The following is a 15,030-nucleotide window of genomic DNA, read 5'->3' on the forward strand; positions in this document are numbered from 1 at the left end:
TAGTGAGGACCAAGAAGGTACGGACAAAGAAAGCACAGGAACACCTACAGGACTGCTTTGAATTGGTGGACTGGACTGTATTCAGGGATTCATCTTCAAACCTGGATGAGTATGCTGCAGTTGTTACCGACTTCATTAGAACCTGTATGGATGAGTGTGTGCCTACAAAGACTTACTGTACATTCCCAAACCAAAAGCCGTGGATGAACCAGGAGGTACGTTGTCTGTTGAGGGCTAGATCTGTGGCATTGAAGTCTGTTGAACCAGGCCTGTACCAGAAAATCAGGTATGATTTGCAGAGGGCTACTTCAAGGGTGAAGAGACAATTTCAAATGCGTTTGGAGGCGACATCGGATGCACAGCAACATTACTTCCTACAAAGTGAAACCCAATAGCATGAATGGCACTGATGCTTCACTACCAGATGAACTCAACACCTTCTATGCATGCTTTGAAAGGAAGAATATAACTACAGCTGTGAAGATCCCTGTTGCATTTGATGATCTCTGTCTCAGAGGCCAATGTTAGGCTGTCTTTAAAGAGGGTGAACACTCGTGAGGCAGAAGGTCCCAATGGAGTACCTGGTAAGGCTCTAAAACCCTGTGCCAACCATCTGGTGGTAGTATTCAAGGACATTTTCAAACCTATTATTGCTATGGGCAGAAGTTCCCACTTGCTTCAAAAAGGCAACAATTATATCAGTGCCTAAGAAGAATAATGTGGGCTGCCTTAATGACTATCGCCCGGTAGCACTCACACCAACAGTGAAGAAATGTATGAGAGGTTGGTCATGACTATACTGAAATTCTGCCTCAGCAAGGACCTGAACCCATTGCAATTTGCCTATTGCCAGAATAGGTCAACAGCAGATGCAATCTCAATTGCCCTCCACATGGCTTTAAACCACCTACACAACACAAACATCTACGTCAGGATGCTGTTCGTCGATTATAGCTCAGCATTTAGTACCATCATTCCCACAATCCTGATTGAGAAGTTGCAGAGCCTGAGCCTCTGTACCTTGCTTTGTAATTAGATCCTAGACTTCCTAACTGGAAGACCGCAGCCTGTGCGGATTGGTGATAACATCTCCTTCTCGCTGACGATCAACACTGGTGCACCTCAGGGGTGTGTGCTTAACCCACTGCTCTACTCTCTATATACACATGACGGTGTGGCTAGGCATAGCTCAAATAGCATCTATAAATTTGCTGACGATACAACCATTGTTGGTAGAATCTCAGGTGGTGAGATATGCCAACTAGTGGAGTGGTGCCGCAGCAACAACCTGGCACTCAATGACAGTATGACAGAAGAGCTGATTGTGGACTTCAGGAAGGGTAAGATGAAGGAACACATACCAATCCTCATAGAGGGATCAGAAGTGGAGAGAGTGAGCAGCTTCAAGATTTCTGAGGATCTAACCTGCTCCCAACATATTGATGTAGCTATAAAAAAGGCAAGACAGCGCCTATACTTTATTAGGAGATTGAAGAGATTTGGTATGTCAACAAATACACTCAAAAACTTCTATAGTTGTACCGTGGAGAGCATTCTGACAGGCTGAATCATTGTCTGGTATGGTGGGGCTATTGCACAGGACCGAAAGAAGCTGCAGAAGGTGTAAATCTAGTCAGCTCCATCTTGGGTACTAGCCTACAAAGTACCCAGGACATCTTTAGGGAGCAGTGTCTCAGAAAGGCAGTGTCCATTACTAAGGACCTCCAGCACCAGGGCATGCCCTTTTCTCACTGTTACCATCAGGTAGGAGGTACAGAAGCCTGAAGGCACACACTCAGCGATTCAGGAACAGCTTCTTCCTCTCTGCCATCCGATTCGTAAATTGACATTGAATCTTTGGACACCTCCTCACTTTCTGTTTTAAGTATACAGTATTTGTTTTTTTGCACTTTATAAAAATCTATTCAATATATATACAGGTGCCCCCCCCCCCTTTACAAAGGTAGAGCATTCCGATGAAACCTTTCTTAAGCCTAAATGGTGTAAAGCAAAGAACCATTAATTTATTTCAGAAAGATTTTCATAAGAGCGAAAATCCGCTTTGTAATGCGAAAACAGGTTACTAATGTTGGTCCTTTGTAAAAGCGAAGTGGCATAAAGCGAACATTCGTAAAGCAGGGGGCACCTGTAATTCATTTACTTGTTTTATTATTATTACTATTTTTATTTTATTTATTATTATATTTTTTTCTCTGCTAGATTATGTATTGCATTGAACTGCTGCTACTAAGTTAACAAATTTCATGTCACATCTGGGTGCTAATAAACCTGATTCTGATTCGTTCTCCTGTCTTCTCCCCATAACTTTTAGCACCGCACTAATCAAGAACCTGTCATCCTCCACTTCAAATATTGTGACTTGTGATATGCACCAGCTGCTCCCATGGCTTCACATGACCCTGATCAGGGGGGCTAGGTGGTGATACACATTGCCCAAGGGTGACCTGTATGCTAGGGGAGGGAAGGAGCACTTTACACCTCCTTTGACAGAGATGTATTTCTACCTATCACCCAATCTCTGTACTCTGTGAATTCTCTCCATTTAGAATTTTAAAATTTCAGAAATAAACCTTATTCATAAAGAATATATCCTAGAAATATGGAGTGGTACATTACATTTTTCACATTCTGTATCATGCAAAAATTTAAGTTCAATTTATTGCCATTCAATCGTACACATATATACAACTAAATAAAACAATGCTCCTCAGGGACCAAGGTACAAAACACAATACATATATTACATCCAACACATAAAATAATACTATCGGATAATAAAAAAGCATTTACAAGTTGACATAAAGTGCATATATGACATACAGTTAAATATACAACTGTATACTGCTACTGGCGCTGACATACATAATGTGTACTAGTTGGTAGCAGGGTGTTCAGATGTCTCACAGCCTGGGGGAAGAAGATATTACCCAGCCTAACATGCCTCATTCTTAGACTATGATACCTTCTGTCTGATGGTAGAAGGTCAAGGAGATTAAGGGCTGGATGGAAGGAGCATTTGACAATGTTGAGGGCTCTGCAAACACAGTGCTTCTTGTCCTGAATTGAACAGGGGAGCAGAGAGACCCCAATAATTCTCTCAGTAGTCCTCACAATTCATTGCAGGGTCATGCAGTCAGGTGCCTTGCAATGCCCATACCAGACAGATGGTGTCTCACCCAGACAGGCCACTTTCAATGGTCCTCTGGTAGAATATGGTTAGAAAAGAGGCAGGTAGCCTCAGTTACCCCAATCTCCTCAGAAAGTGGGAGAGGTAGAGCTGAGGGGCTAAGTAAGATCATCCATAATGTGCACTCCAAGAAATTTGTTGACTCTCTATGGTGGAGCCATTGATATGCAGTAGGGAGTGGTCAGGCTGCACCCTCCTGAAGTCCACAAACATCTCTTTAGTCCTGTCTACACTGAGACACAAAATATAAACTCTACGTTCCGTTAAAAAATACATGGTATCAAGTTAATACATTCGCTACACAAAGCATTAATGCCTCCCGCAAATCAGTGCACCATAGGATTAAGCCCTTTGGCCCACAATATCTATGCTAGCCATGGTGCCAATTATAACTAATCCTATTTTCCTGCACAAAGTCCAAGTCTGATATTTACCCTTTGTGTTCACAATATTCCTGTTCACGCAGCCCAATGTCCAACACTGACATGTTGCTGGCTTGGGAGTGGATTCATCCTGGAGAGATAGATTTATTATAGAAACATTCAGGACAGAAATGAGCCTGTTTGATCAACCTCGTCCAGGGAAACAGTGAAGTTGATCTTTGCAAATCCCGATTACCTGCATCAGCTCCATATCCTGCTGTGCCTTTCCTATCAAAGTATCTGACTAAATGTTTTTTGAATATTATAATTGTACTTAAATTCTAAACAATACAGATCTAATGCTTTTCAACTCTGAGGTGAGGATAGCCTTCTCACCTCAGGAATTAGCCTGGCAAATCTCTTCAGTGCTGGTCAGTGAGTAACCCCAATGGTCAGGGTTGACCATTTGTTCTAGCCGTCTACATGATACACCAGCCAGGCCAGTATGAAATGGAGAGTAAGCTGTTACCCAAGCAACAGGCTTCCCTTCTCCACACAGCCGATGAATCCAAAGGAAAGGCAGAGACAGATACAGTTAGGCACCTGCTGTGTCACAGGACATTCTAGTCAGCATTGAACTCAATAAATGCTCCATTGGGAGCATTTAATAGGCAGTGGGAGCTTAGCCCCATTACCACTCCTGTCTATAACAACCTCAAGAAATTGCTGGTCTGTACCCTTGTATAAATCATGTTAACAAAACATTAACAAAAATATAATATTCCATTTTGATTTCTCACTCCCTCCTTTAACAGTCCCCTACCCTCATGATGATATTAAAATGCCCTTTACCTTCCTGATTACTTGCTGCACATTAAGGCTCATGTTACAGTGTTTCATTCATATGAACACCTCAGTCCCTCTGCAGTCATAGTCATCTGTGAATTCTCTCCATTTAGATCTTTCTAAAATTCAAACATAAGTTTATTCACAAAACTATATTGAAGAAATATACGCAGTACATTGAATTGCTCACATTGATCATGTCATACAAACTATAAACTCATAGTGCCCTGTTTGCACATTCATAGTGTTAATACATTTTACATCGAAAATACTAATACCAACACTAACACTACTCACTGAACAAGGCTGGTGATGTGAAATTCATTTATTTTAATGCAAGGATCCTTACAGATTAGACTGATGAACTCGGAGTACTGATCAACACATGGAAATAACACATTGTTGTAATCACAGAAACATGGTTGGTAAAAGAACAGGACTGGCTACTCATTGTTCTCCATCTTAGAAGTTTCAGGTGGGATGAGGAACAGTTCACTACCCTCACGATATTGCTAAAATGCCTTTTACTTTCCTGATTACTTGCTGCCCCCTTGCTGCAAAAGTGGGGTTCTGTAATAATGACCGGGGAGAACACCACAGCAGTATTGAGGCAGGATGTCTTGGATATATCTTCTAAAAAGGATATTTGGGTCAAGTTTAAAGAATACAAACATTATTAGTTGGCTCAATTCCTCAAAAAGTCAGTGGGAAATAAGAGAACCTACAAATCCTAGCAAACTGTAAGAGCAACAGGATTATATTAGCTATGGATATGGCACAGATTCCCTTGGTGCAAGGGTCTTGGATGGAGAGGAAGTTGTGCATTGGATTTTGAAGAGCTTTTTGGGCTAATACGTAGGCAGTCCTGTGACGTTTGAGATTATATGGGATTTTATTGTGTTAAGATCAGGACCTCAAAAGTTTGTAACATCAGGACTGATCCTGGAATAAAGCAGCAGAAGGAAAAGTCAAATGAATGTGTGGCTTACATGCTGGTGCAGAGAGATGGATTTTAGATTTCTGGATCGTTGCGACTTTTCCATTAGAAGGGGGCGGGGGGGCCTGTATAAGAAGGACCAGTAGTATTTAAGCAGAATGGGACCAAAACCTAAGCAAGAAGATTTCACTGTGCCATTGGGGAAGGCTTAAATTAAGTTGGCAATGGAAGAGAGTTCAGAGTTCAAAGAGGACAGAGGTACAGTCACCTAGATGAGAAGTTAGTAAGTTCAGTAGACAGAGCAGAAGGTCAATACAGAAGAAAGAAAACTGAAACTAAATTGCATCTATTTTAGTTCTGGGATACATGATCTCGAAACTTTAATTAACATATGGCACTACAGTTATGCTTTGTAACTTCGAAACGTTGAAACAATTGGGCGGAAAATGAGGAGAGTCCAGAATGCGAGTCTAACTTCATTTTTTAACTGTAAGAGAGACGTGTACTTATGACATGCTACCATCACGATACATTCATTTCAGTTATTTTTACATATTAACCCATAATTAATTATTTAAATGAACAGGAGTTCTTAATCAAACAATATATTTACAATATTACTGAAGTATTAAATATACAACAACTCTAATATTGTCACTATCACTGAGATATGCTGGAAAACGTACACGACTGGCAAATCAAGGTATAGTATTTTCAGGGAAGGTGGGGGATTCAAATAGAAGGTGGATTGCACCTTTATTCAGGGAATATCTTACTTCAAATTTGAGAGGATATCCTAGCAGGCTACTTAAAGGTAGCCATAAGGTTAGAGATCAGGAACTAATAGGGTGTTGTTACCAGGATGGAAGTGTATTACCAGTTTGCTTTCAGTCAACAGGTGATGGGAACCAATATGTGGGCAAATAGCAAAGGGATGTGATTAATAATAGCATTATAGCACAGAATTCAATTTCTGAAATAATTGGCATGTTTATTGACACGTACCGAGATGCAGTGGAAAATCCTAGGTTGCATGCCATCCATACATGCCATTTCAATACAGAGGAACATCAGGTAGTACAAAGCAAAAATCAATAATGGGATGCAGGAGATGTCACAGTTACAGAGAAATTGCAGTGTTTGTAGACAATTGTGTGCAAGGGTCATGATGAGATAGATAGTAAGATTAAAGTTTATATTTATTGTGCATGAAGACTTTTCAGGAGTCTTATAACAGTGGAATAGAAGCTGTGGTTGAGCCAGACGATTGTGTGTTTTTAAGCTTTTGTATCTTCTGCCTGATGGAAGTGGGGCGGGGGGGAGAAGAGAAATTGAACAGGGGGGTGTGAACTTTGATGATGGAGTTACTTTGATTATGGTAGCTGCTTTTCTGGGCAGAAGTAGGCCATTCAGCCCATCGAATCTGCTCCACCATTCAATCATGCACCAATCCAATTCTTCCAGTCATCCCCACTCCCCTGCTTTCACCTCATACCCATTGATGCCCTGGCTAATCAAGAATCTATCTATCTTTGCCTTAAATACACCCAGTGACTTGGCCTCCACAGCTGCTCATGGCACCAAATTCCACAGATTTACCACCCTCTGACTAAAGTAATTTCTCCATATCTCAGTTCTAAAAGGATGTCCTCCAAACGTGAAGTCATGCCTTCTTGTCCTAGAATCCCCTACGATAGCAAATAACTTTGCCATATCTAATCTGTTCAGGCCTTTTAACATTTGAAATGTTTCTGTGAGATCCCCCTCATTCTCCAGAACTCCAGGGAATACAGCCCAAGAGCTGCCAGATGTTCCTCAGACCATAACCCTTTCATTCCTGGAATAATTCTTGTGAATTTTCTCTGAACCCTCTCCAATATCAGTATATCCTTTCTAAAATAAGGAGCCCAAAACTGCACATAATACTCTAGGTGTGGTCTCACGAATGCCTTATAGAGCCTCAACATCACATTCCTGCTCTTATATTCTATACCTCTAGAAATGAATGCCAACATTACATTCACCTTCTTCACAGCTGACTCAACCTGGAAGTTGGCCTTTAGGGTATCTTGCACAGGTTCTCCCGAGTCCCTTTGCATATCTACATTTTGAATTCTCTCTCCATCTAAATAATAGTCTGCCTGTTTATTTCTTGCACCAAAGTGCATGACCATACACTTTCCAACATTGTATTTCATTTGCCACTTCTTTGCCCATTCCCCTAAACTATCTAAGTCTCTGCAGGCTCTCTGTTTCCTCAACACTACCTGCTCCTAAACCTATCTTTGTATCATTGGCAAATTTAGCCACAAATCCATTTATACCATATTCCAAATCATTGACATACATCATAAAATTCAGCGGTCCCAACACCGACCCCTGTGGAACTCCACTGGTAACCGGCAGTGTTATGATACACTTGTATATGCAATTGTGAGCAGATGACTAAAGTTGGTGTGCCTCGCCGTTTTTATCTTAAATATCTGTCTTGAAACATGGTGGCAGCGGTGGTGCTCGGAAAATTGCTTTTCTCAACCGCAGCACCTGATTTTTTCAATTTGCAGTTGGCAGCATTATAATAGCGCAACTCTGAAACATCGGAGAGTGAGTGTAAGAGTAGAAAAAATGCTTGAGACGAGCAACCAGCCACAAATAGAGACGGGTGCAGTAGCAATGTCTGGAGGTGAGACAGTAGAATCTCAGCGGCACCTAGCACCCGCGGGCGACCCCTTGCCGGGGAACCATGGTCGGGGCAGAAGCCGTCCCTCAATCATCGGCACCCACCCGCCACCGGCCATGACGGTCAACTGCGGACTGATAGACGGAAGGAAGAAATGGTGGTCTAAGTGGACTAACTACAACATGGTAGCACAACTGCATAAACAAGTTCCAGCATACCAGACAGCATTATTTTCACATACAATTGGACCATCAGGACTTGAGGTCTACAACAGTTTTGTGTTTGCAGATAAGGCTGAAAGCCAAGACCTCACAAAGATTTTTACTGCATTTGACAGATAAGTTATCGGTGAGAAAAATGAGATATATAGACAATAGACAATAGGTGTAGAAGCAGACCATTCAGCCCTTTGAGCCTGCACCGCCATTTTGAGATCATGGCTGATCATCAACTATCAATACCCGGTTCCTTTCTTGTCCCCATATCCCTCAATTCCCCTATCCATAAGATACCTATCTAGCTTCTTCTTGAAAGCATCCAGAGAATTGGCCTCCACTACCTTCCGAGGCAGTGCATTCCACACCCCCACAAGTCTCTGGGAGAAGAAGTTTTTCCTTAACTCTGTCCTAAATGACCTACCCCTCATTCTTAAACCATGCCCTCTGGTACTGGACTCTCCTAGCAACTGGAACATATTTCCTGCCTCTATCTTGTCCAATCTCTTAATAATCTTATATGTTGCAATCAGATCCCCTCTCAATCTCCTTAATTCCAGCATGTACAAGTCCAGTCTCTCTAACCTCTCTGCATAAGACAGTCCGGACATCCCAGGAATTAACCTTGTGAATCTACGCTGCACTTCCTCTACAGCCAGGATGTCCTTCCTTAACCCTGGAGACTAAAACTGTACACAATACTCCAGGTCTGGTCTCACCAGGGCCCTGTACAAATGCAAAAGGACTTCCTTGCTCTTGTACTCAATTCACCTTTGTAATAAAGGCCACCATTCCATTAGCCTTCTTCACTGCCTGCTGCACTTGCTCATTCACCTTCAGTGACTAATGAACAAGGACTCCTAGATCTCTTTGTATTTCTCCCTTACCTAATACGTTCAGATAATAATCTGTCTTCCTGTTCTTACTCCCAAAGTGGATAACCTCACACTTATTCACATTAAGTGTCATCTGCCAAGTATCTGCCCACTCACCCAGCCTATCCAAGTCACCCTGAATTCTCCTAACATCCTCATCACATGTCACACTGCCACCCAGCTTAGTATCATCAGCAAGCTTGCTTATGTTATTCTCAATGCCTTCATGTAAATCGTTGACATTAATCGTAAACAGCTGTGGTCCCAATACCGAGCCCTGTGGCACCCCACTAGTCACCACCTGCCATTCCGAGAAACACCCATTCACCGCTACCCTTTGCTTTCTATCTGCCAACCAGTTTTCTATCCACGTCAATGTCTTCCCCCCATGCCATGAGCTTTGATCTTACCCACCAATCTCCTATGTGACACCTTATCAAATGCCTTCTGAAAATCGAGGTACACTACATCCACTGGATCTCCCTTGTCTAACTTCCTGGTTACATCCTTGAAAAACTCCAATAGATTAGTCAAGCATGACTTACCCTTGGTAACTCCATGCTGGCTTGGCCCAATCCTATCACTGCTATCTAGATATGCCACTATTTCATTTTTAATAATGAACTCTAGCATCTTCCCCACTACTGATGTTAGGCTGACAGGTCGATAGTTCTCTGTTTTCTCCCTCCCTCCTTTCTTAAAAAGTGGGATAACATTAGCCATTCTCCAATCCTCAGGAACTGATCCTGAATCTGAGGAACATTGGAAAATGATTACCAATGCATCTGCAATTTCCAGGGCCACCTCCTTTAGTACCCTAGGATGCAGACCATCCGGACCTGTGGACTTGTCAGCCTTCAGTCCCATCAGTCTACTCATCACCGTTTCCTTCCTAATGTCAATCTGTTTCATTTCCTCTGTTACCCTATGTCCTTGGCCCATCCATACATCTGGGAGATTGTTTGTGTCTTCCTTAGTGAAGACAGATCTAAAGTACTTATTAATTTCTTCTGCCATTTCTGTTTCCCACAACAATTTCACCCAATTCATTCTTCAAGGGCCCAACATTGTTCTTAACTATCTTCTTTCTCTTCACATACCTAAAAAAGCTTTTGCTATCCTCCTTTATATTCCTGGCTAGCTTGCGTTTGTACCTCATTTTTTTCTCCCCGTATCGCCTTTTTAGTTAAGTTCTGTTGTTCCTTAAAAATTTCCCAATCATCTGTCCTCCCACTCACCTTAGCACTGTCATACTTCCTTTTTTTTAATGCTATGCAATCTCTGACCTCCTTTGTCAACCACTGTGGCCCCTTTCCCCCCTCTGAATCCTTCCTTCCCCGGGAGATGAACTGATTTTGTACCTTGTGCATTATTCCCAAGAATACCTGCCATTGCTGTTCCACTGTCTTTTCTGCTAGGATATCCGTCCAGTCAACTTTGGCCAGCTCCTCCCTCATGGCTCCATAGTGTCCTTTGTTCAACTGCAACACTGACACCTCCGATCTGCCCTTATCCTTCTCAAGTTGCAGATAAAAACTTATCATATTATGATCACTACCTCCTAATAGCTCCTTTACTTCAAGATCACTTATCAAATCCTGTTCTTTACATAACACTAAATCCAGAATAGTCTTGTTCCTGGTCGGCTCTCGTACAAGCTGTTCCAAGAATGCATCCCGTAGGCACTCTACAAACCCTATCCTGGGGTCCAGCACCAACCCGATTCTCCCAGTTCACCTACATGTTGAAGTCCCCCATAACTACTGCGACATTACCTTTGCCACATGCCAATGTTAACTCCCTATTCAACTTGCACCCAATATTCATGCTACTGTTTGGTGGCCTGTGGACAACACCCATTAGGGTCCTTTTGCCCTTACTGTTCCTCAGTTCTATCCACACAGACTCTACTTCTCCTGATCCTATGTCCCCCCTTGCAAAGGACTGAATCTCGTTCCTCACCAACAGGGCCACCCCACCCCCTCTGCCCATATTTCTGTCCCTACGAAAGCACGTATACCCTTGTACATTCATTTCCCAGGTCTGATCTCCCTGCAGCCATGTCGCCGTTATCCCAACAACATCATAGTTACCCATTCGCACCTGAGCTTCAAGCTCATCCACCTTATTTCTGACACTTCGTGCATTCAGATATAGAATTTTTAGCCCATTTCTCCTCTCTCTGTTTGAATCACTGCCTATTGTGCTTGACCCAGCTCCCCGAACTCCCATCAGGCTATAAGCCCCTAGAATTTTGTTGTCCTTCCTAAATTTACTTATTCTTTCTGAACATTTAACTCCATGTTCCATCAGACCATCCCTCTGTACATGTGTCCTCCTTATCACTTGTTCTGCCTCACCTTTCTCTACTACACACTTAATATTCTGGAACCGTGTAGTCCCCACCTGTCCTTTATTCTTCCTCTCGTTATCCTCTCTCACATTCTGGATCCCCGCCCCCTGCAAATTTAGTTTTAAACCCCCAAGAAGCACTAGCAAACTTCCCTGCAAGAATGTTAGTACCGCTCCAGTTCAGGTGTAAACCGTCCCTTCGGAACAGATCCCACCTTCCCTGGAACAAAGCCCAATTATCTAAAATATGAACGGTACTTGTTCAACAAGTGGCAACAACAGCAAGGTGAGTCTTTTCAATCATTTCATGCCAGCCTAAGATCTCTTGCAAAGACATGTAAATTTTACTTGTGTTCAGTCTGCTGAGAGATAAGATCATACTGGGCATTAACAACTCCCACACCAGGAAACGTCTGATGTAAGAGAGAAAGCTAATGCTCAATAACTGCATTGACATCTGTAAAAGCACAGAAATGGCTGAATCACACCTACAAGCATTCAGTACAGCCGCAGATAGCAGGCCCGCTACTGTCCACGGGATTAAACCCCATGCTAACAAGAAAAGTTCAAAGCATCTTGGACAGAAGGTTAGTGCTAGTGGTGGAGCCACAGCAAAAGGCACCTTGAACCACAGAAGCAAAGTGAACCCTTGCGAGACACAAGCAACAATGCCCAGCATACGGACAGGTGTGCAAAGTGTGTTGCATTTGTGTTGCCCTCCTCACCACTCATTACATGAAGAATTGTCACAAGAAAGCTGCTTCCATCATCAAGGAGCACCACCATCCAGGACATGCTCTCTCCTCGCTGCAGGCATCAGGAAGAAGGTACAGGAGCCTCAGGACTCATAACATCAGGTTCAGGAACAGTTATTACCCCTCAGCCGTCAGGCTCTTGAACCAGAGGGGTAACTTCACTCAACTTTAGTTGCCCCATTTACTGAACTGTTCCCACAACCAATGGATGGGGTGGAAGCACAAAGCGACGACCAAACTGACAGTGACAGCAGCATCGAGTTTATCGACAATGTCATACTGGCGGTCAACATTTTGAAGACAAAGGATGACGTATTCGCACAGATGCTCATGAATGGAAAGCCAATAGACTTCCAAGTCGACAGTGGGGCAAGCATTAACATTTGACCCCACAAATACTTGGAGGGAGTAGATCACACACAAAGACAATGCAGAAGGACCACCATGGATGCAGAAGGGATGTGCAGAGTGAAACTGTGAAACCCCATGATGAACTACAAGTATTCTGTCGAATTTGTTATGGTCACTGATGACTTCACACCATTGCTGGGAAGCAGGGCCAGCCAGCAAATGAAGCTGATTACAGTCAACGATGACAACTTTCGCAGGGTGCATGCATCTACACTTAAAGAAAAACAATGCACACCAGAAGAATGCTAGGCAGAGGTGTTTGATGATGTGCTCGGGGAGCTTCTGGGTTGCATCCACCTGCAAGATTGATGAGGAAGTTCAACCCACAGTGTTACCCCCACAACATCTACCTCATGCTATGAAGCGGAAAGTGAAAGCTGAGGTTGATCAACTGGTAGACCGCAAGGTGATAGCTCCAGTCCATGAACCGACAAGGTGGGTTAGCCAGCCAGTGGTTGCAGAGAAGAAGAACAGCAATCTTCGTATATACATTGACCCTCGACCATTGAACAAAGTGCTGAGGAGAGAACACTACCCACTTCTGGTGATAGAGGACATTTTGCCAGATCTTGACCAGGATAAGGTTTTCAGCAAGCTTGATATGAGTTCTGCATTCTGGCAAGTGAAACTGGACAGTGACTCAAGCATGTTCACCATTTTCAACACACCTTTCAGGCGGTACAGATGGCTCAGACTTCCATTTGGAACCAGCATTTCATCAGAGATCCTCCAGTGCAAACTGCATCAGGCACTGGAAGGACTACCAGGAGTGATCTGCTTTGCAGACGACATTCTGGTGTACGGAAAAGGGGAAACGCAGGGAAGGGCAATCACCGATCATGATGTGAAACCTGAGCAGCAATTACAGCGCTGTGAGCAGCATATCAGGCCCAACAAGAATAAACCTGTCTTCAGAGCGACAGAGATACCCTTTTTGGGGCATCTCATCGTGAGTGAGGGACTTCAGCCTGATCCTAAAAAAGTCGCTGACGTTCTCAACATGCCAGCACCCACAGATGTGCAGGGAGTGCAGCGATTGATCGGATTTGTCAACTACCTGAGCCGTTTCCTACCAAGTCTCTCAGATGCCCCTGAGCCAATCAGACAGCTGACAAAGCCAGATGTAGCATGGGAGTGGTCAGCTGAGCAGCAAAACGCTCTCTCCAAGATCAAGCGGATGGTATTCGAAGCACCGGTGTTAGCATACTACAATTTTAACGAAGAGCTAACCATCCAATGTGACTCCAGCAACAAAGGTCTAGGGGCAGCGCTCCTCCAGAATGGGCATCCGATTGCATATACAAGCAGAGCGCTAATGGACACGGATATGCGTTATGCAGCAATCAAAAAGGAAATGCTCGCAACCGTTTTCACATTTGAGCGTTTTCATCAATATACTTTTGGCCACTTCACAAGAGTACTCTGCGATCACAAGCCGCTCGAAATGATAGTTAAGAAGCTGCTGGTGAAGGCATCAAAGCGCCTACAGGGAATGCTTCTTCGCCTGCAGAGCTATGACTTCGACATCACCTACTGTCAAGGAAAGCTCATGCACCTCGCGGATACGCTATCATGAGCAGTTAGTGGTACTCCAGGCCAGGAGAACAGCTTTGATGAAATTAACATTCTATCACACCCGCCAATCTGCGTTGAGCGTCCAGAGCAGATTCGCATAGAAACAGCGACAGATGACACACTACAGATGTTGAAACGCTTAATCGTCAGCCGATGGCTGAGCAAACGTAGCATGTCACATGCCAGAGCAGCTCACACCTTCTAAGGATGAGTTCGCAGTCCAAGACAGCTTTATCTTCAAAGGTGAGGGTGTCATCATACCACAAAGTGAGCAACAGCAAGTGAAGGAAAGAATTCATTCGTCACACCTGGATAAAGAAGGATGCCTCAGATGCGCACGCGACTGTCCTTTTTGGCCAGGCATGAGCAATAGACAATAGACAATAGGCGCAGAAGTAGACCATTCAGCCCCTCGAGTCTGCACCGCCATTCTGAGATCATGGCTGATCATTCACTATCAATACCCAGTCCCTGCCTTGTCCCCATTTCCCTTGATTCCCCTATCCATCAGATATCTATCTAGCTCCTTCTTGAAAGCATCCAGAGAATTGGCCTCCACCGTCTTCCGAGGCAGTGCATTCCACACCTCCACAACTCTCTGGGAGAAGAAGCTCTTCCTCAACTCTGTTTTAAATAACTGACCTCTTATTCTCAATCCATGCCCTCTGGTACTGGACTCTCCCAACATCTGGAACATATCTCCTGCCTCAATCCTATCAAATCCTTTAATTACCTTAAACGTTTTAATCAGATCCCCTCTCAATCTCCTCAATTCCAGTGTGTACAAGCCCAATCTCTCCAATCTCTCTGCGGA

The 15,030-nt window shown here is 43.5% G+C and overlaps 1 protein-coding gene across 2 annotated transcripts in view; it reads right to left on the reverse strand.

Moving 5' to 3' along the window:
* Nucleotides 1-15,030, reverse strand: part of LOC132406674 (P2Y purinoceptor 1-like) — a 273,564-nt gene that overhangs the window by 104,801 nt on the left and 153,733 nt on the right. Inside the window, exons 1-2 of one of the 2 annotated variants that reach the window (XR_009516225.1) lie at nucleotides 4,423-5,906; nucleotides 2,738-3,721 (exon numbers count right to left, since the gene is read on the reverse strand). The exons of the other annotated variant lie outside the window; for it this stretch is intronic. The gene's annotated coding sequence lies outside the window, so the exon portion shown is untranslated. Of the gene's footprint in view, nucleotides 1-2,737; nucleotides 3,722-4,422; nucleotides 5,907-15,030 lie in introns of those variants that run through there. 2 annotated transcript variants of the gene reach the window in all.

This window comes from Hypanus sabinus, chromosome 2 (genome assembly GCF_030144855.1).
Source record: "Hypanus sabinus isolate sHypSab1 chromosome 2, sHypSab1.hap1, whole genome shotgun sequence".
In the NCBI taxonomy this organism is placed as follows: Eukaryota; Metazoa; Chordata; class Chondrichthyes; order Myliobatiformes; family Dasyatidae; genus Hypanus; species Hypanus sabinus.